This window comes from Hylobates moloch, unplaced genomic scaffold (assembly GCF_009828535.3).
Source record: "Hylobates moloch isolate HMO894 unplaced genomic scaffold, HMol_V3 SCAFFOLD_7, whole genome shotgun sequence".
NCBI lineage: Eukaryota > Metazoa > Chordata > Mammalia > Primates > Hylobatidae > Hylobates > Hylobates moloch.
The window spans coordinates 77,437,983-77,459,666 of NW_026652282.1; the positions used below are offsets into that span (position 1 = coordinate 77,437,983).

Here is a 21,684-nt window from a genome sequence, read left to right on the forward strand (position 1 = left end):
AGTCCGGGAGGAGGAACTGGGATTCCAGAGAGGTTCTCATAGCAGAGATAAATGCCTTTGTTCATCTTGTTGCTTTTGTTCATGTGCTTCCAGACGGGAAGAATCACCAACACAAACACATGGCAAACAGGAAGAGGATGAAGACCTCTCATCTCTTGGCGCCAGGATGAAGGAAATACCCTCAGTCATGGCCCTGGTTACAAAGATCCTAGGATTCAGCTTCTCCAGAAATCTGAATGCTTTTGGGAGTTGGACATGGCTGTGTGGTAATATAACTTCTAGTCTCCTCTTTGAGCTTACCACTGAGCACTGAGCTCATGGGGCAATTCTCCTGTCTTTGTTCCTTCAACTCCTTCTTTACTCACATTCATGCTTTCCAATTTTGTCCTTTGACAGCATGGATGGACTAAGGTTGTGGAATGTTCTGGGGCTAATGGAGCCTAGATTCAAATCCTGGCTCTGCTCCTTTCTTGTTGTGTGTGCGATCTTGGACAAGATACCTAACGCCTGTGAGCCTTAGTTTCCATTTCTATAAAAAGAGAGTACAGATAACAGTTCCTCCATCACAATGTTGTCATGTGAATTAAATGTATTCAAAGCCAAAAAAGAAAAAAATAAAGAATTTAAACATCAAACCGGAAACTTTAATCAATCAAAATGTAATATCAAGGATTAGATTCATTTTTCTGTCTAAAACAACTGAAAAACTAACAAAATAAGTAAAACAGAGACAATGAAAGGCATTGATCATCAGGTACTGAAAGACAGTGGTTTCTACAAATGTAGTGAGCTCTGTGATTGCCCCAGTCTAGTGCTTTACAGGGAAGTACAGGGAGGGGAACACAATCAGAATCCAATACATACCCTGAGTTGAGGAGACAAAGAATGAGTCCAGGAAAACCAAGACAGCTAGAGTTTGCAATGCAGAGTACTGGTGAGGAGAAAGATAAAAGGATGATGGGGAACAGTACTCAGTTCTTGCAGAGTCAGTTATTTTGCCTATTTCTACCAGCTAGAGTAAAAAGGCACATCAGTCATGGCACATTGATTACAATACTAAGAGTTGACTTACCTAGTACTTGGAAAAAAAGAAAAAACATAATCCCAGACTAAATCACAGTTCTAGTTCTGCCTAATTAAGCTTGAAAACAAGACCCCAAAAGATCAAAATGTGTCTAATTTATTTAATTATATTCTAGACCAAAACTTAATAATATTTTTTAAAATACAAAAGTATACATCATTAAAAAGAAATATTAACAATGTCTGACATGTAATAAAAACCAGATATGAAAAGAAATATAAAGATATAACCCATAATTAGGATAAAACACAATCAATTCCACACCAGAAATGACTCAGATGATAAAACTAGCAGATAAGAATATTCAGTTAACAAGACTACTCTATATCTTCAAGAAGTTACAGGAAAGGCTGCATATGTTAAGTAGAGAAATAGAAGAAACATGTTTTAGAAGGGCCCTATTTGACCTGTTAATGATAAAAACTACAATGTCTGAAATGATTAAAATATGCTGCATGGGGTTGAATGTATATTAATATTTGAAAGAAAATATTAGTTAACCTGAAGACATAGCAATAGAAACCATTAAAAATAAAAGAGATTAAAAGATGGAAAAATTAACACAATATCAATGAGCTGTGACATAATTTTAAGCAGCCAAATAAATGTGCAAATGGAGTCCATAAAAGAATTAGGGCAGAAAAATTGCTTGGTGAATTAATGGTTAAAATGCTGCAAATTTTATGCAAATTCTACTCTCAGAGATCAAAGAATCTCAACAAACTCTAAACAAAAATAACAACTGGCCAAAATGGCTTGATTAGAAGCAGCTACAGTCCATGGCTCTCACGAAGAGGAAAAAAAACAGCAAGTGAATTCTGCACCTTCAACTGAAGCATCCAGGCTCTTGCATTGGGACTGATTAATCAGACAGCTTGACCCATGGAGAATGAGGAAAAGCAGAGGAGGGCGATGGCCCACCTGGGAGTGGCACAGAGCCAGGGAAGTTCCCATCCCCAGCTAAAGGAGGTAGTGAGTGATTGTGTGACCCCACCTGGGAAACCACACTTAGCACACGGATCTTTGCAACATGCAGGTAAGGAGATCCCTTCGTGAGCCCACACCATCAGGGTCTTGGATCCGAAGACAGAGCTGTGCAGTCTCAGCAGAGCAGCCACTTGGGCACGCACAGAGACCTGGGAATTGGTTTGCATACTTTGGCCCTAAGAATTCTGTCAAGGTGGCAGATCCATCTGTGCATTCCCCTTGGAAGGGGGCTAAATCTCAGGAGCCTAGTGGTGTCATTCTATGGGTGCCATTCTCATAGCACCTAGCAAAGTTAAGGACCACTGGCTTGGAATTCCAGCCAGCCAGTGACAGCAGCTGGAGACTGCCAAGTTCCCAGAAGGAGGGGTGGCCACCATCTCTGTGGTTTGAGCCGGCCGTTCTAGTCCGCCAGCTCTGAGGAGTCCAGGTGGTCCAGACTGGGAGGAGTTCCCCACAATGCAACCAGATCATGGCCAGACTGCTTCTTTAAGTGGGACCCTGATTCATTCCTTCTCACTGGGCGAGACCTCCCTGTGGGAATTTCAGCAACACCAGCCAGAGTTATACAACAGAACTCTGATCTTTCCCTTGGATGGAGCCCCTGGAGGGGAGAGGTGGCCGCCGTTTCTGTGGTTCAGCCAACTTAGTCTTTCCATCATGCTGGCTCTGGAGAGTCCAGGTGGTCCGGACTGGACTGGGAAAAGGAAAATGTGCTCAGTCTGCAGGCTGTCTTGGTGAACGTGTAACTCAGCTTGGTCCAAGACCAGGTACCAATCAGGAGCTGAAATGATAAATCATAGAGGCTGCTCAGCTTGGCCCAGGACCTATTAGAAGCTGAAGTGAAAGCTTGGCCCAAGACCAATCAGGGGCTGAAGTGATGATTCATAGAAGCTGGACTTACAGTCCTAAGAAAGGAAAGTGCCCATCAGAACCCACTGGAGCCCACCGTGCCCATGCCCACAAAAGGAGAAAAAACTTTTTTGGGGATGCTACTGACTATACAAAGGATAAAGGCATTTTCTATGCCAGGCCTTGTTCCCTTATCTGAGTGAGCTGGAGGTTTGTGCAAGTTTTTATCCAAATGGGCCAGAATGGCCTGAGGTTTTTTGTATCTGTGCAGCTGTGGGCATGTCTCCAGGCACAACATCCTGTTCTAGTTCCCTTATCTGTGCCTGCAGCTTGAATTTTTTTTCCCAGGCTGCTTTTTATGTTATGTGGGGAAGAGGCACTGACCCATGGGCTGGGGGCTCTTTGGGACTCTTCCCTTGTTGTATACCTAAGGCAAGCTACCTAACTCCTTTCATTCCCCCACTCAGGAGTGGAGACCTTAACTTCTATTAGGGAGATTCGGCATTGATCTTTCTGGCTACTTTCTGCTGGAAAGGGGAGTTGTGTAGGGAATAGCAGCTAGGATTGTTTTTGAGGTTGGTTTAAGGGTCCTCCAAAGAAAGGTGCATTCATGCATGGTTCCATTTGCATCACCATTTGGAGCTTGACAGCCTGTATGTGAAAAGAAACAATTTGGGTTATTAGAGGACATGTATTAAAATAAGACAAGGGGGGTAAGGACAGCTTAAAAATCTTGAAGCTGCTGATACATTTCCATAACTAGTGGCTACAGTTATGCTTGCTAAGATTTGGGTGCATGGGACTTAGCTTTGGTCAGATTTCTTAATTTTATCCTTCCAAAGAGACTTTTGGGTTATGGGCACTCTATTTATTGCTATGACCCAGCAGGATCTGCAGGATAATTGCTTAGACTAGAATATTGATCCAGATTTTTACATTACCCATCTCTTTCTGTCTCCTCTGAGCCATAACTGGAGATTGCTGGTTGGCTCACAGGAAGAAGCATGGTTATTTTAAAATGCAAGCAAAAAGTTAAAAATAACTAATGAGACTGGAAGTTAATGATAGATGTATAAGTTTTAAAACACAATTTTCTCTCTCTCCAGTCCTCATTTTTGTTAAAAACAACTTATGGGCCGGGCGCAGTGGCTCATGCCTGTAGTCCTAGCACTTTGGGAGGCTGAGGCAGGTGGGTCACGAGGTCAGGAGATCGAGACCATCCTGGCCGACATGGTGAAACCCCGTCTCTACTGAAAATACAAAAAAATTAGCCAGCCATGGTGGCGGGAGCCTGTAGTCCCAGCTACTCAGGAGGCTGAGGCAGGAGAATGGTATGAACCTGGGAGGCAGAGCTTGCAGTGAGCCGAGATCTTGCCACTGCACTCTAGCCTGGGCAACAGTGAGACTCTGTCTCAAAAAGCACAAACAAACAAACAAAAAAACTTATGATAGGACTATATAGACAGGTATGAGGCCAGTTTTCTCAAGGGGGTTTTACTGGCTCTGCAAGTCCAGGTTAATTGCTTCAAGGGAAATACACCTTTCTAGCCAAAGCCTTGGAAAAACAACCAGTTTTTCCAATTGTGTTTTGTTGCAAAAGAAAATGGATTCTTGTTGCACTGATGCAAACAACTATATTGTTTAATTCAAGAATACTCATAACTAGTTTCCAAATTATAGAAGAACTAGGCAGAGAAAAACGAACATGTTCCAAATCTTGATCACAGGAGTATAACTTGCCTAGTTGTTAAAAGCTTTTAAGAGTTTCCTTGACTCTGAAAAATAAAATAAGGATCAGCAGTGTTCCAAGCAAAAGTCAAAAACTTGCTTCTGTTTTTTATTAGTTTAGTCCATTTCATGAACACTTGTTTTGCTTGATATTCATAAACATTTTAGCTTTTCATGAGTTCTGTACATTTTTCTGTTATGAGAAACCTGCATTTGAGAGAACCTGTTAAAATCCCACCGTTTGATTATAAACCATCTTTTGAAGAGAATTAAAACAAGACAATGATTGTCTCTAAATGACAAAATGCCTAATTTGGATATAGTCAGAAACACAATTGACAAAGAAATTTAGTTATTTTTGTGGTTTACAGTAACCCAACATAACAACCTTAATTGTGATTGATAGCACATATTTAGACATTAGAGCCTTAGACATCCCGTATAGTTTTGGAACATAGGTTAATATTAGTCACTAAAATATAACCTGAAGAATATTAGACATCACCTTGGCAATCCCATGTACCTAAACATGTTAAATAATCTTGTTTACCTCTCTTCTGGATGTTCCAGGGGCCCTCTGCAGCATACAAAAGCTAGGCATAAGGTAAGATAACCTTGAAACTGAAATCTGATTTTGGGAGAATATGTTGGAGGTTTAAAACACTTGATATCATTAAATAGAATTTTAGATTACCATAAGTCACTTGTTTTGCCAAAATGATGACTCAAGAATTTGAAAAAGCAAAAACCTTCATTAGCCCTTATTATTACATGAAAATCCTGCTCAAGAGAGAGAAAGCTAAATTTCACCCTTGCATTAGTTTACTATTAATGTTAACCTCAATTTTAATGAAACTTTATATAAAATTCTATTGAATCTTAACCAGTTTGATCATGAAGTAAGATTTTTCACAAACCTTTTATAACCCTCTTGAATTTAGTCAATATGTTCACACGCAGAACTTCTTTTGCAAGATTAATTTTTACAATTTTTTTTCACAATTTGATTAAACCTTCTTTATTTTATCTAACTTAAGACAATTCTTGGCCAAGCGTAGTGGCTCACAACTGTAATCCCAGCACTTTGGGAGGCCGAGGCAGGCGGATCACCTGAGGTCGGGAATTCGAGACCCACCTGACCAACATGGAGAAACCGTGTCTCTACTAAAAATACAAAATTAGCCGGGCGTGGTGGTGCATGCCTGTAATCCCAGCTACTTGGGAGGCTGAGGCAGGAGAATCGCTTGAACCTGGGAGGTGGAGGTTGTGGTGAGCGGAGATCGTGCCATTGCACTCCCACCTGGGCAGCAAGAGCAAAACTCTGGCTCAAAAAAAAGGACAATTCTTCATCTGTAAGCAAAATGTATATTTCCATGCCTTTTTATAAACTTTTACTATGAACACTTTTTACTGTTTTGCTTACCTTGGGGGTAAATTTACTTCCAGTGGTTTTAATTACATATTATAATGGTAATTCTTAGCAATTCTTCACTTGATTGTAAAACCTGGTAAGTTGTTTTAATTATGTGCTAGGTGCAGATAAAGTTTGACTCTTTCCAGCATAGTCAGGGGCATGGATACTTCTATATTTCTCCCTTTTATGTTTTCCCAAGGAGTCCCAGGCCACCAGAAGTTATTCTGGGGCCTTTTATGCATGCACTGAGAGTGGCAAGACAGAGTGGAGAAAAGTAATTTAGTTGACTTAGAAAAAATCCTCTTCCAGAGAAACAAGATTTTGAAGAGAAAAACATACAGGACTTTTGAATATATTCATAGCTTGGATATCCACTCTTAATTAAGCTGAGCACACTTTGAGAAAATTCTTTTTCATTAATTAAAACTTTACAGAGAAGACAAACAGTGATTCTTATCATTTCTTTTACTGATTTACACCACTACCTGTTCACAATCATGTTCAGGTTCTCTAGTTGACTCTGGGAAAGTGGCTGGGTTCAGGCAAGGGCAGGTTTTTTCTTTTACTGGACTGCAGATCCCTCTAGCAGCAAAGCTTGATATTAGAGGAGGCAATTGTTTGTTAGCCAGAGACTGCCCTTAAAGGACAGCAGCCCTGCTATACTGTGTGGGGTGCAAACAGTTAAGTTATTACCCATGGTTAACCCACTGGCTGTTGAGCTGGACCTCAAGCCTCAGCCAAAACTCCCAGGACTATTTCCTTCCTTTCTGATACATACAGATTAAATACCTTCCCTATGGGAAGACTGAGGGCTGATGCTTTAAGTAAGGCTTGCTTCATCTGGTTTAAGGCTTTTATGTTTTAGGTTCCCAAGTTAGGGAATGAGTTCTAGCTGCTTAAGCTTCTTTTATGAGGTCTTGTAAAGAATGAGCTATTTCACTGTACCCAGGTACCCACAGTCTGCAAAATTCAGTAATGTCCAAGAATCCCCTTAACTGTTAAAATGGGCTTAATTCTTTCCTCATCTGGTGTTCTGATTCCTTCTGACCAGACTAGACCTAGGTGCTTTACTGAAGTTTGACAAAACTGAGCTTTAGATGTTGAGACCCTATATTCCCTTTCAGCTAAGAAATTGAGAGCCTTAGTACCTTCTTGAGACCACCTCAGTTGGGGTACAGAGGAAAGTATTATTTAGATATTGCAAAGTTTCAACTTGAGGGTGAGAAAACTTGAAATGTCTTTACACAGAACCTGTTTCAGCAACTTCTTTTTTATATCAGGGGCTTCCTGAGTAATGAATCTTTTTTTTTCTTTTCTTTTCTATTGAATTGGGAGACAGTAGTGTGTTTCACTGAAGCTCTTCTCTGCCTTTCCAAAAAGGCAGGGGAATCTTCATCTGGTTTCTGGTTCAACAAGAACAGTTTAGCATAATTAAGAGGTTTGGTTCTGGTTCTTTGCAAGCCTTTTAAAATGCAAATCAGAAAGTGTTTCTTTTCCACTTATCTATGTGATTACTAGGGCTCCAATTAGGGTTTTCAAGGAGCACTGTTTCTCTTTCTGTTGGGAATGGGGATCCTGTCTCTTTTTCACCTTCTTTTATTTTAGACTTCTTCCTTTAAGACTTTTAGACTGGCTATAGGAGATATGCTGTTTATCACCTAATGTTTCTGCTGCCTGTAAGGCTGCCTGCTTTTCTGCAACAGTTAGGGTTTGGCTTAAAAGTAGCATAGCATCTCTCCATGTTAGATTAAACACTTGGGTTAAATTTTGAAAAGCCTCTTTATATTTATCAGGGTCATCAGAGAACTTGCCTAGGTCCCCCTAAGGTCCTGAAATGAGAAGGGAACTTGAATCCTAGTGACATCATGCCCATCAGGCATTTCCTACAGGGGCAACAGCAAAGTTGGCAATTTCTTGAGTGACACAACCAGAGGAGCTAATGATTTGGCTATTGGGAGCCCCTAAGAAGTGGGGCAGGTAGGGAACCCAGAAGTTGCATTTTAGGGTTCCCCAATGGTTTGTCTCTCTGACTTTGGGTAATCGTCCTTTGTAGGCTTGCTTGACATGGCTGCCAAAAGGGCAGGGTCAACTGTACAATACTTACAAAGATTCGAGTTTTCCCAAAAAGCAAAAAAAGTCTGTATATAGGAAACCTTGGAGCACTTGCCCTCCCACTTACAGAAAATATCTAGTTGTTGAATAGTATAGAAATCAAGACTTCCCTCAGAAAGCCAGGTTTGTTCATCCCCAAGATGGGAACAAGGACATGCCCTTGTGCAATAGAATATAAGCCAGGAGTCTCAGGGTCAAAGGGGTTCCAGTGATTCAAAATGCACTCAAGGGGAGTACTAACTCCAGATGGTTTGTTACTCATCTAGAAGGAGAAGGGGAGACAAGGTGTCCCTTATTCCTCTTCCTCCTATTTGTGTGACCCAGGGTGGAGGGAAAGAGAGAAAGTGTGTCCCCCTTCTCCTCCTTCCCCCTCTCCTCTGGGTCTCAGCGACCATCGTAAGTGCCTCCCTATGGATACAAGTGTGACCTTTTATCCATGGTCCCAGAAAAGCTAGTCAGTAGGATTTATTCACACTTACCTGTTCAAAACCTTACCATTCTGTCCTGCTGGATTCCTAGATCCACCTAGCCCAGAAGGCTCCCACGGTACCCCAGAGGCTTGGGAGAGATTATGTAGTAGTTGGACCTGGGCAAGAGTGTTAAATGGAGGGAGTGTCCTAACACCATTTCTGGCTTCCCTTGCTATGGCTCCAGCAAAAAATCAAAATCCCATAGAGTGGGACTGAATAAATTCTAAATGTAAAATTCATTTTCTGTTTAAATTCCAATGTAATTGAATGCAAAACCGCTGCCTCAAAGAGTGTAAAAATTGAATGGCTGCCTCTCCTTTGATGGGGACAGTACTGAAGCTAAAATCTGTCTTATCAAAATGTCTTCCTCCTGACTGTTGAAAGTGGAGTTTTTCTGTCTACAAATAGGACATGGGGTCTGATCACTGATAGAAGACCCAAAATGGAAAAGAATTGGGAGACTAGAAGTCTGGGACAGAGAGCGGACACGGCTGCCCACGGAGAAAAAAATCCCATTCCCCTAGGTGGCACTGTAGGGTTAGAAATGTTAGGTAAACACTTCGCATTCTTTTCAGGCAAAAATTAGAAAGATCGTTTTGGGGTTTGATAGGCTGTCCCTATAGCATGCCCCCCAGCATAAGAAAATTAACTTATCTCATAAAGGAACTGTTTAAATTTTTGGAAAATGATGAACTCTTATACGAAGAGAAAAACAATCCAAATGGAGAGGGGGATATTCACTCGGGGTGAATATCTCCCATATGATGCTATAAAATGTCCATCATTGAGGGATAAAAGGGACCTTACTAGGTAAATGCTTAAACTAAAATCTTGAATTCCCCCTGTTTCTAGGAAATCAGAAAAACAATAACATTTCGAATTACATACCTTATTACTAAGAAACCAACTGACTCTACCCAGCAAGACTATATTTCTAGGTTGCAAAAACACCTGCAACATTGTATACCATGGGATAGGAGACATGATAGCCGCGAGAGGAAACAAGGAAAATGCGATAGGAAAAGACTGGAAATCCTTGTGCTGACACCCTGACAGGCTGTTAAGGACTGGAGTTAGTCTACAGACCTTCAGATAACACTGGGGTGTAGCCCCAGCCAGAAATCTTCAGTTGCCCTAGGACCTTCTTCCAATCCCACATGACAACTTAGGCCCTCCATGGAGGGAAACTAGATTGGAATAGACAAGAAGTCTCAGAAATGAAAGTAAAGAGTTAACATTAAAGGTCCGCTCTTATTCATCCTTCTGATGAATTCTCTTCTTCCCGGTCAATACACCAAGATGTAAGCCTTTCGTTGTCTGAGATAATGCCTGGAGTTCTTTGTCCTACCTCTAAGACGATTAAGGAGAGTGGACACAAAGGTGAAGTTAGAGTGAAAGTCTAATAAGTGAAAGAAAAAAGCTCTATGTCAGCAGAGACGGGGTCTCAAATGGGAATACCCACCATGAGGCTGGGGTCAAGGGATTTTATGGACTGGGAAGAGAAAAAAATGTGCTTAGTCTGCGGGCTGCCTTGGCAAATACATGACTCAGCTTGGCCTGGGACCTTGGTCCAGGAACAATCAGGAGCTGAAGTGATGATTCACAGAAGCCAGACTTATAGTCCTAACAAAGGAAAGTAGAGTGCCCACCGGAACCCACTGGAGCCCACTGTGCCCATGCCCACAAAAGGAGAAGAAACTTTTCCTGGGATTCCACTGACTATACAAAGGACAAAGGCATTTCTATACCAGGCCTTGTTCCCTTATCTGAGTGAGCTCTGGAGGTTTGTACAAGTTTTTATCCACATGAGCTAAAGGTTTTTTCTATCTGCAGCCATGGGCATGCCTCCAGGCACAATACCCTGTGCTAGTTTCCTTATCTGTGCTTGCAGCTTGAATTTTTTTCCCAGGCTGCTTTTTATGTTATGTGGGAATGAGACACTGACCAATGGGCCATGGGATCTCCAGGACCCTTCCCTTGTTATGTACCTAAGACAAGCTATCTAATCTCCTTTGGGAGATTTTAATACCCCACTGACAATATTAGACAGAGCAGCAAGATAGAAAATTAACAAAGATATCCAGGATCTGAGCTCAGCTCTGGATCAGCTGGACCTGATAGGTATCTACAGAACTCTCCACTCAAAACAAACAGAATATACATTCTTCTCATTGCCACATGACACCTACTCTAAAATTGATCATATAATTGGGAGTAAAACACTCCTCAGCAAAGGCAAAAGAACAGAAATCATAACAGTGTCTCAGACCACAGCACAATCAAATTAGAACTCATGATGAAGAAACACACTCAAAACCACACAACTACATGGCAATTGAACAACCTGCTCCTGAATGACTACTGGGTAAATAATGAAATTAAGGCAGAAATCAAGAAGTTGTTTAAAGGTAATGAGAACAAAGAGACAATGCACGAGAATCTCTGGAATGCAGCTAAAGCAGTGTTAAAAGGAAAATTTATAGCACTAAATGCCCACATCAAAAAGCTAGAAAGATCTCAAGTTGACAACCCAACATCACAACTAAAAGAACTAGAGAAACAAAAGCAAACAAACGCCGATGCAAGTAGAAGAAAAGACATAACCAAAATCAAAGTATAACTGAAGGTAATGGAGACACTAAAAACCCTTTAAAAAAAATCAAGAAATCTGAGAGCTGGTTTTACAGAAAAAATTAATAAAATAGATAGACCCCTAGCTAGACTAATAAAGGAAAGAGAGAAGAATCAAATAGAGACAATCAGAAATGATAAGAGGGAGAATACAATGGGGCACCTGGAAAATTTTGTGAGTGTTGATTATGTTCACTATTTTGATTGTGGAGAGTATTCCACAGGTGTATACATACTTCAAAACTTATCCAAATTGTACATTTAAAAGCATGCAGTTTTGTCTCCTGGCAGGGAGAGTAAAAAATAAAAATAAAAGTGTGCAGTTTATTGTAGGTAATTTATGCCTTAGTAAACCTATTACAACAAAACAAGTAAACAAAAAGTACTAGAAAGAGGCATTCCCTTTTTTTTTTTTTCTTTTTTCACTTGGTTTAAGGAAAGATGCTGTAAGGTTTAGATGCCATAAAATGAAATACTATAAAAATTAATAAATAAAAACTAAAAATTTATTTAATTGGAAAATACCATTTGAGTGTCAAATGACACACTGAAAAATATTTGTTGGTTAAAACAAATTTTCCTTAAAGAGCTCTTGTAAATCAAAAATCACAATTTAAATAATCCAACAGAGAAACAATGAGGTAAGGGGGTGCTCAGGCAATTGCAGAAAAATACCAACAGAAAATAAATATTTTAAAATGTACTCATCATCAATTATTAATAAATAAAATCAAAACTAATTACGAGATACCGTTTAATCACTCTAAATAAAGTTTAATAATTTTTTTGGTGAGGATATATGTAAATGAGCATTCATACTGTTTATTTAATTATATATTGATTCAACCTTCCTAGATGGTAATTTGTCCACATATTACAACATAAATGAACATTTTTCCTTCCGTTTCCACTGCTGTAAAGTAGGTCTATAGGTATAGTCACAAGAGTACATTAGTATATATGTGCAAGGGTTGTTCTATTATTTGTAATGGTAAAAGCTGTAAATAACTTTTCTGAAAATGGGTGATTGATTACACGAATTATAGTACACTCATAAAATCAAATTCTAATAAACTTTGAAAGAAATCAGAACCATCTATATACACAGGTGCAGAAATATTTTCACAATACATTATGTGAAAAAATCAGTTTATATAATAATCTGGATGGAACAGTTACATTTATATTATATATCTATATATGAACATATTTTATGTATGTATACACACCAAGTCTGTCTGTCTGTCTGTATGTCTATCATCTATCTTGTATATTTCCTTGTGCATATGTGTATATATAATATTTATTATTTTAATATGCATATATTATCTAGCACAACACATACATTGTTTGCAATATGTTTCTCTGAGGAGTGTGACAGGGAGCTGAATAGAACTTTTACATTTTATTTTATACTCTGTGTATTGCTTCCATTTTCTGTCATGAGCATTATTATTATCATAACAAAATATATTAATAAAATATTGTCAGATTTATTTTAATAAAAGGTTTATATTACATCTGTTACTTAAACATCATAGCAAAAATACAGAACTTTCAAGTGTAACAGTCATCAGTTGTAATGTACACTTGTGAACTTATTTTGACATTTTGAGAGCTACATCATCCTATTTTTTTTTATTTGGCTTTATATGATATTCATCTCCTCCTTACGTATCTTTAGTCCATATACAAGTAAATGGATTTAATATTATCAGGTGTAAACCAATGTGCCACTGATTCTGAAAATACACATCTGCAGAGTTTTTCTGTTATAATGAGCTAATAGCAATGCCAAATTAGGTTTCAATGACTCAATAAAAATATAAAACATAAAATGTATTATGTATTTTACCCATATAGCCACAAGAAAATTTCAAAAGGTACAAATGGCACCTATATGTAAAATGACCAGTATTCCACTGAATAAACTTTTCTGAAAGAATTATTTGGTTAGAGCCACATGATTATCATTGGAGCTATCTTGCTGAAAACATGGAATTATGGCAAGGTGGAATGTGTCATTTTGATAATATATAAAATAGAGTAAATAAACGGTATAAATCAAACTAGCTTATGACTAGCTGAAGAACCAGGCAAAAGAACTTGAAATACACCTTGAAAGTTTAGGAGGAAAGTGAAGTAGTTATCCAGATAATGTTAGAATGATACTTATATAGCTAACTCAGTTATCTACTGCACCTTATTGTTTAGTAGACAGCCTTATGAAAAATGTCATAATATCATCAAAGGGGCACATCTGTTTTATGAATTGTGGAAAAAGAAATGAAACAGAAGACTCTGGTACAGTATGGAAAGATAGAATACTTAAAGTAAGAAGAAGAAAAGAATAAATGAACAGTTTTGACAGACAAAAGTTAAGCTTGTCTATTTTTCTTGGTAATGAATCAAACATTGGAAATTATAAAAACCGAAACAGATACTCCAGGGAGAAGAAAATAAATTGGTGGATCAAATGTAGAGCCACACAAATGCTGGTCTTTAATTTTAATCACTACTTAATTAGTGATCTTATCCCTAGAGTTTGAATGTACTGGATAACTTTAAATTCATACCTCTTTATGCTTTGCTTTTCTATTAGCCATAAAAAACTGTTGTGTTATTTACTTTAAAAATACAAAGTGGCTGGGCGCAGTGGCTCACACCTGTAATCCCAGCACTTTGGGAGGCCGAGGCAGGTGGATCAGGAGGTCAGGAGATCGAGACCATCCTGGCTAACACGGTGAAACCCCGTCTCTACTAAAAATACAAAAAATTAGCCGGGCCAGGTGGCGGGCGCCTGTAGTCCCAGCTACGTGGAAGGCTGAGGCAGGAGAATGGCGTGAACCCCGGGGGGCGGAGCCTGCAGTGAGCCGAGATCGTGCAACTGCACTCCAGCCTGGGTGAAAGAGCAAGACTCCGTCTCAAAAAAAAAAAAAAAAAAAATACAAAGTTATTGTGTGAACATACTCTCGTTTGAAAGTGTAAGTTGTGAATAATATATTATCTCCATATGGTAGCAAAATGCCTTTGAACTCTTAAACATTAATGCACCATACATTTTCAATACTCATTGCTTGACTCTCCAGATAACATGTATATAATTATACTGAAGTTCTATTTGATCTTATTAACACTTTTTTATTTTAATTTGAATGATTGTTATAATCATCAATTTAATAAAGGTACCTAATTTTTATTCTGTCATTCTCCTTTAATAACTTAAAGTCCAGTTATTGAAAAGGGTAGCTATCTGTATTAGTCCATTTTCATGCTGCTGATAAAGACATACCCGAGATTGGGAAGAAAATAGGTTTAATAGACTTACAGTTCCAAATGGCTAGGGAGGCCTCTCAATCATGGCAGAAGGCAAGGAGGAGCCAGTCATGTCATACATGGATGGCAGCTGGCAAAGAGAGAACTTGTGCAGGGAAACTTCTGTTTTTTAACACCATCAGATCTTGTGAGACTCTTTCACTATCACGAGAACAGTTCAGGAAAGACCTCCTCCCATAACTCATCATCTTCCTACCAGGTTCCTCCCACAATACATGGAAATTGTGGGAGTTACAATTCAAGATGAGATTGGGTGGGACACAGTGAAACCATATAACTGTCTAACAAAAAAATAAATGAAATGTGATATATTGAATAATTATTTGTAATTTAATTTTGAAATGGCCCTCAGTCACTTCTCTGTTAAATTCAAAGTGCTCACAACAGTCATTGGAATCTGCTAAGGAACTACTCATTTGAAAAGAAAGCTAAGGTTCACAGATAACTGTGGTCACACACTTGTGGGCTTTTGTTATACATGTGCTATTTGCCTAAGGAATGGAAGAGGTTACAGGTATATGTTTAAGATTATATTTTTTCACTGATAATGCCTTCCAAATGATATTGCCCTCTCATAAAAATTACTTTTTTTTGGTTTGTGGGTAATAATTTATATAGAAGTATCAGAAATAATTTTTCTTTTTCTTTTCAATTCAATTTTTTTTCCCATGGTGTTACAGAGAAAGCAAAATATTTTTGTGGTTAAAGTCAACAGAATGTGAATGCTGATTCTTGTGACATGTCAAACTTTGGTCCAGTAATTCTAGAGTCTGTTGCCATTTGGACTTATTATTTATTATTTATGTATTGCCAAAGTGTCTCTAATAAGTCAAGAAAAAGTTATACAAAGAAGTGAAAGAAGACTACTAATTAACAATGAAAATGATGGTTTAACAAAAAATATATATAAGGAAAATATAGTTTCCTGAAGAATAAAAAGCATCTTTGCATGCTAGCTGTGGCAATACAGGTATTGTGTTAATTTTCAAGCTGATTTCTTATAGTTTTGTTTGTTTGCCTGCTCTTGGTCATTAAGACAAACTAGCTCCTATCTAATAGGCTTCAATTTTTTTTTTTTTTTTTTTTTTTTTTTTGAGACGGAGTCTCGCTCTGTCGCCCAGCTGGAGTGCAGTGGCGCAATCTCGGCTCACTGCAAGCTCCGCCTCCCGGGTTCACGCCATTCTCCTGCCTTAGCCTCTCCGAGTAGCTGGGACTACAGGCGCCCGCCACCACGCCCGGCTAATTTTTTTTTGTATTTTTAGTAGAGAAGGGGTTTCACCGTGGTCTCGATCTCCTGACCTCATGATCCGCCCGCCTCGGCCTCCCAAAGTGCTGGGATTACAAGCGTGAGCCACCGCGCCCGGCCTCAATTTTTATCTTTGTGCTGGGTTTCTATTTTCATGTCATGCTCTGCAGAACTTGACTAAGACTCTTCCCAAGTAGTCTTCTTGGTACTGACAACAACCTTGAGCATAACTACTGGCCCCATATGGAGAAATGTTTAAATTTCTCCCTCTTAACATTTTGCTTCATGTCAAACTTATAAGATCCATTTTTATGGAATTTTCATTTAAAAAGTTTGTCTTAACTTTTTGTACTTTTCATTCCCACTGCCAACTTTGTGGTCAGACTCCCATAACCTTTATTTTAAATTTTAATTTTTTGTGGGTACATAGTAGGTGTATATATTTATGGAGCACATGAGATGTTTAATGTGAAATAAGCACATTATTGAAAAATGGGGTATCTGTCCTCCCAATAATTCATCCATTGAGTTTCAAACAATCCAATTTTACTATTTAAGTTATTTTAAAATGTACAGTTATTATTGACTACTGTCACCCTGCTGTGCTATCAAATAATAGGTCTTATTCTTTCTATTTTTCTGTACCCACTGACCATTGCCACTGCCTCGCCAGTTCACTGCTACTCTTCCCAGCCTCTGGTAATCATCTTTCTATTCTCGATATCTATGAGTTCAATTGTTTTGGTTTTCAAATCACACAAATAAATGAAAACATGCAATGATTGTCTTTCTGTGCCTGGCTTAGTTCGCTTAGCATAATAATCTCCAGGTCCATCCCTGTTGTTGCAAATGACCAAATATCATTCTTTTTTTGGCTAAATAGTACTTCATTGTATATGTCTACCACATTTTTAAAAATCATTCATCTGCTGATGAACACTTAGGTAGCTTCCAAATCGTAGCTATTGTAAACAACACTGCAACAAACACTGGAATGCAGACATCTCTTTAATCTCATTACTTGTTATTTGTCTGTTCAGGTTTTGCATTTCTTCCTGGTTAAATCTTGGTAGGTTGTATGTATTTAGGAATTTGTCCATTTCTTCTAGATTTTCCAATTTATTGACATGAAGTTACTTATAGTAGCCACTAATGATCCTTTGAGTTTCTGCAGTATCAGTTGTAATGTCTCCTTTTTCATTTCTGATTTCATGTAATTGGATAGTCTCTCTTTTTTCCTTAGTCTGGCTAAATGTTTGTCTACTTTGTTTAAATTTTCAAAAAACTAACTTTTTGTTTCGTTGATCATTTGTATTTTTTTATTTCAATGTCATTTATTTATGTTCTGACCTTTATTATTTACTTTCTTCTACTAATTATGGATTTGGTTTGCTCTTGTTTTTTTCTAATTCTTTAAGATGCATTATCAGATTATTTAAAGTTTTTCCTTTTTTGATGTAGGCACTTATGGCCATAAAATTTCCTCTTAGTACTGCTTTTTGCTGTATCTTTTAGGATTTGATATGTTATGTTTCCATTAGCATTTCTTACTAGAAACTATTCAATTTCCTTCTTAATTTCTTCATTGACCCACTGGTAATTAAATAGCATATTGTTTAATTACTATGTATTTGTATAGTTTCCAAAATTCCTCTTGTTATTAATTTATAGTTTTATTCCTTTGTGGTCAGAAAAGATGCTTGATGTAATTTCAGTTTTTTAATGTGACAAAACATATGGTCTAGCATTAAGAATAATCCATGTGCTGAGAAAAAGATGTGTATTCTGAAGCCATTGCGTGAAATGTTCTGTAAATATCTATTAGATCCATTTGGTCTATACCTCATATTAAGTCTGATGATTCTTTGTTGATTTTCTGTCTGGAAGACATATCCAATGCTGAAAGTGGGGTGTTGAAGTCTCCAGCTATTACTATACTGTGGTCTATTTCTCTCTTTATCTCTAATAGTATTTCCTTTATATATCAGAGTGATCCACTGTTGGGTACATATGTATTCACATTGTTATATTATCTTGGAAAATTGATCCTTTTATCATTATATAGTGACTTTTTTGTCTCTTCTTATAGTTTTTGTCCTGAAATCTATTTTGTCTGATATAAAGATAGTGACTCCTGCTCTTCATTGGTTTCCTTTGGCATGGATTACTTTTTTATCCTTTTATTTTCAGTTGACGTGTGTCTTTATAGGTAAAATGTGTTCTTTGTAGACAACAGATCAATGGATCTTGTTTTCTTCATCCTTTCAGCTAGGCTATGACTTTAAATTGATAAGTTTAGTTCATTTACATTCATTATTATCATCAATAAGTAAGGGCCTACCCATGCCATTTTGTTATTTTGTTCTCTGGCTGTTCTGTGGTCTTCTCTTACCTTTTTTTTATTCTTGTCTTCCCCTGGTGAAGATGATTTTCTCTGATGATATGATTTAGTTTCTTCCTTTTTATTTTTTGTGTATTCATTGTATGATTTTTGGGTTTCAGTTACCATGAGGTTTGCAAATACTAACTTATAAACCATTATTTTCACCTGATAACAAACTTAAACCTATTTACATAAAAAACGAGCAAAAGGAAAATAAAAACTCTACACCTTAACTTCATACCTCTGCCTTTTAACTTCTTGTTGTTTCCATTTCTATTTATATCTATTACTGACTATGTCTAGAGAAGTTACTGTAGTTGTTATTTTTTATTGGTTCCTTGTTTAGTGTTTCTATTTTGGATTAGAGTAATTTACACACCACAGTTGCAGTGATATAATACACTATGTTTTTCTGTGTACTTATGATTACCAGTAAGTTTTTTTACCTTTAAGCAAATAGTTATTGCTCATAAATGCCTTTTTCCTTCTGATTGAAGTACTTGTTTTAACATTTCTTTTAGGACAGGTTTGGTATTGATGAAATCCCTGTTTCTGTTTGTCTGGAACAGTCCATTTTTCTCCTTCATGTTAAGAGGATGTTTTTGCCAGATATGCTATTCTATGGTAAAAGATATTTTTACTTCATCAATTTAAATATGTCATGCTGCTCCCTTTTGGCCTGTAAGGTTTCTAGTGAAAACTTTGATGCTGGATATATTCAAGCTCCACTGTATGTTATTCCTTTCTTTTCTCTTGCTGCTTTTAGGATCCTTTCTGTACCTTTGACTTTTGGGAATTTGATTATTAAATGCCTTTGATGTATTCTTCTTTGTGTTAAAACTGCTTGGTATTCTATAACATTATTATACTTGGGTATTGATATCTCTCTCTAGATTTATGAAGTTATCTGTTATTATCCCTTTGAATAAACTTTCTGCCTCTATCCCTTTCTCTAACCCTTTTTAAGGCCGATTTTCCCTTTTAAGGTTATTTTCTAAATCCTGTAGTTGTGCTTCACTGTTTTTGTATTCTTTTGTCTTTTGTCTTCTCTGACTGTGTATTTTCAAATAGCCTTTCTTCAATCTCCCTAATTATTCTTCTTGATGCATCTTTCATCTCTAGAGTTTCTGATTGATTCTTTTTCATTATTTTAATCTTTTTGTTAGATTGATCTGATAGGATTCTGAATTCCTGCTCTGTGTTGTCTTGAATTACTTTGAGTTTCCTCAGCATAGCTATTTTGAATTATCTGTATGAAAGGCCACATATCTTTGTTTCTCCAGTATTGGCCTCTGGTGCCTTATATAGTTCTTTCGGTGAGGTCATGTTTTCCTGGAAAATGTTAATGCTAGTAGATGTTCTTTGGTGTATGGGCATTGAAGAGTTAGCTATTTACTGTAGTCTTCACTATCTGGGCTTATTTGCAGCTGTCCTTCATTGGAAGGCTTTCCAGATATTTGAAAGGACTTGGGTATTGTTTTCTAAGCTGCTTTTTCTTTAGGGGATACCCAAGCTCAGTAATGCTGTGGTTCTTGCAGACTCATAGATGTACCATCTTGATGGTCTTGGGCAAGATGTGGGAGAATTTTCTGGATGCCAGGTAGACACACTTGTTCTCTTTCCTTACTTTCTCCAAAACAAATCGTGTCCCTCTCTCTGTTCGGAGACACCTAAAGTTGGGGATGGATCTACACAAGAACCCTATAGCTACCACCACTCTGACTGCACTGGGTCAGACTTGAAGCCAGCACAACACTGAGTCTCACCCAAGGCCTGCTCTAATCACTCCCTCATCACTGCCTATGTTTACTCAAGGCCCTGTGGCTCTACAATAAGCAGGTGGCAAAGCAAGCCAGGCCTGTGTCCTTCACTTTAGGGCCGTGAATTCCCCCAGGCCCCAGGTTGGTCCAGAGGTGCTGCCGGGGAGTCAGGGACTAGAGGCAAAAACCTTAGAAGTCTATCTAATATTCTATTGTATTGTGGCTGAGCTGGCACTCAAACCACAAGACACAGGCCTTCCCAACTCAGAGGAGCCTCACCCTGTAGCCACTGCTAACCCAGGCCATAAGGAGTACTGCCAGACTATTACAAATGTTCCCTTAAGGGTCAAGATCTCTTAAGTCAGCTTGTGGTGAATGCTTTTTGGCCTGGGATTCATCCTTCCAGACAGTGGGCTCCCCTCTGGTCTTGGGCAGATGCAGAAATGCTATTCAAGAGTCAAGTTTTAAGAGTCAGGGACCTCAGGAGCCCACTTGATGCTGTACCCCCATATAGTGATGTTTGTACCTGAGGTAAAAGGCAAAGTCCCCTTTACTTTTTCCTCTGCTTTTCTCAAGCAGAAAGAGTTTTGCTCCATAGCCACCATAGCTGGTAGTGTGCTGGGTCTCATCTGAAACCAACAAGTCTCAGAGGCTCACCAAAGCCCTCCATGTAGTACCTGGGTATGGCTGCTGGCTCTTCAGGACCCAAGGGCTCTTGAGTTAGCAGGTGATAAAAGCTGGCAGGCCTGTGTCCTTCCCTTAAAGGCAGCCAGTTTACTTTTGGCCCAGGGTGTGTCTAGAAATGTCAGCTGGGAGCTAAGGCCTGCAATGGGTGCATCGTGACTCTGACTAGTGCCCTGTCTTACTGTGGCTGAGCTGCTATCCAAGATGCAAGACAAAGTTCTCCCAACTCTTCTCCCTCCTATCCTCATGCGGAATGAAGCGGTCTCTTTTGGAGCTGCAAGCTCTGAAGCCTGGGGTTAAAAGATGGGCAATACCAGCACCCCCTTGGCTGCCCCATTTGGTGTCTCAGTGTATCTCATTCCCCCCACCCCCCAGTCCACTGTCTCTGAGTATTGTTCAGCCCTAGGACTCACCTAAGAGTTGCAGTCCTTATGGCCCAGACTGCCTCTCAAGTTTACCTAGAGATTGAGAGCACTTTGCCCCTCAGTGGCAAGTTTTACACACGCTCAATTTTGGACCACTGAGATTAATGATTTTTCTCTGGCTAGGGCTGGTTTAAATGTTTCCCCTGTGGGCAGGCATCAGCTGAGTTTGATCTTGTTTTTCTTTCTGCTCTAACAGCACAGCACAGAGCTCAGTGCCTCACAATTGTGTTTTTTTCTCCCCCAGCACCCAGAAATGCTTTCTGCAACACACCACTGCTGCAGGGGGATGAAGGAGATGGTGTTAGTGATCCAGGACTGTTTTTTTGCTATCTCTTCAGTGCCTCTTTCAAAGATATGAAGTTAAAACCAAATACTGTGAGTGCTCACCTGATTTTGGGTTCTAATGATTTTTTTTTTTTTTCTGTGTAGACAGTTGTCAACTTAGTGTCCTTGTAGAAAGGATGATTGATGGAGCTTCTATTCTGCATTCTTAGCATCTTGCTCTGCCTCCCAATCTGTAATCTTTATTTTTTTAACAGACCATTGCAATAGTTTTCTTATTGGTTTTATAGTTT

The 21,684-nt window shown here is 38.5% G+C and overlaps 1 pseudogene; it reads left to right on the top strand.

Moving 5' to 3' along the window:
* Positions 1-1,996: 1,996 nt before the first annotated feature.
* Positions 1,997-21,684, top strand: part of LOC131383883 (uncharacterized) — a 74,566-nt pseudogene continuing 54,878 nt past the window's right edge.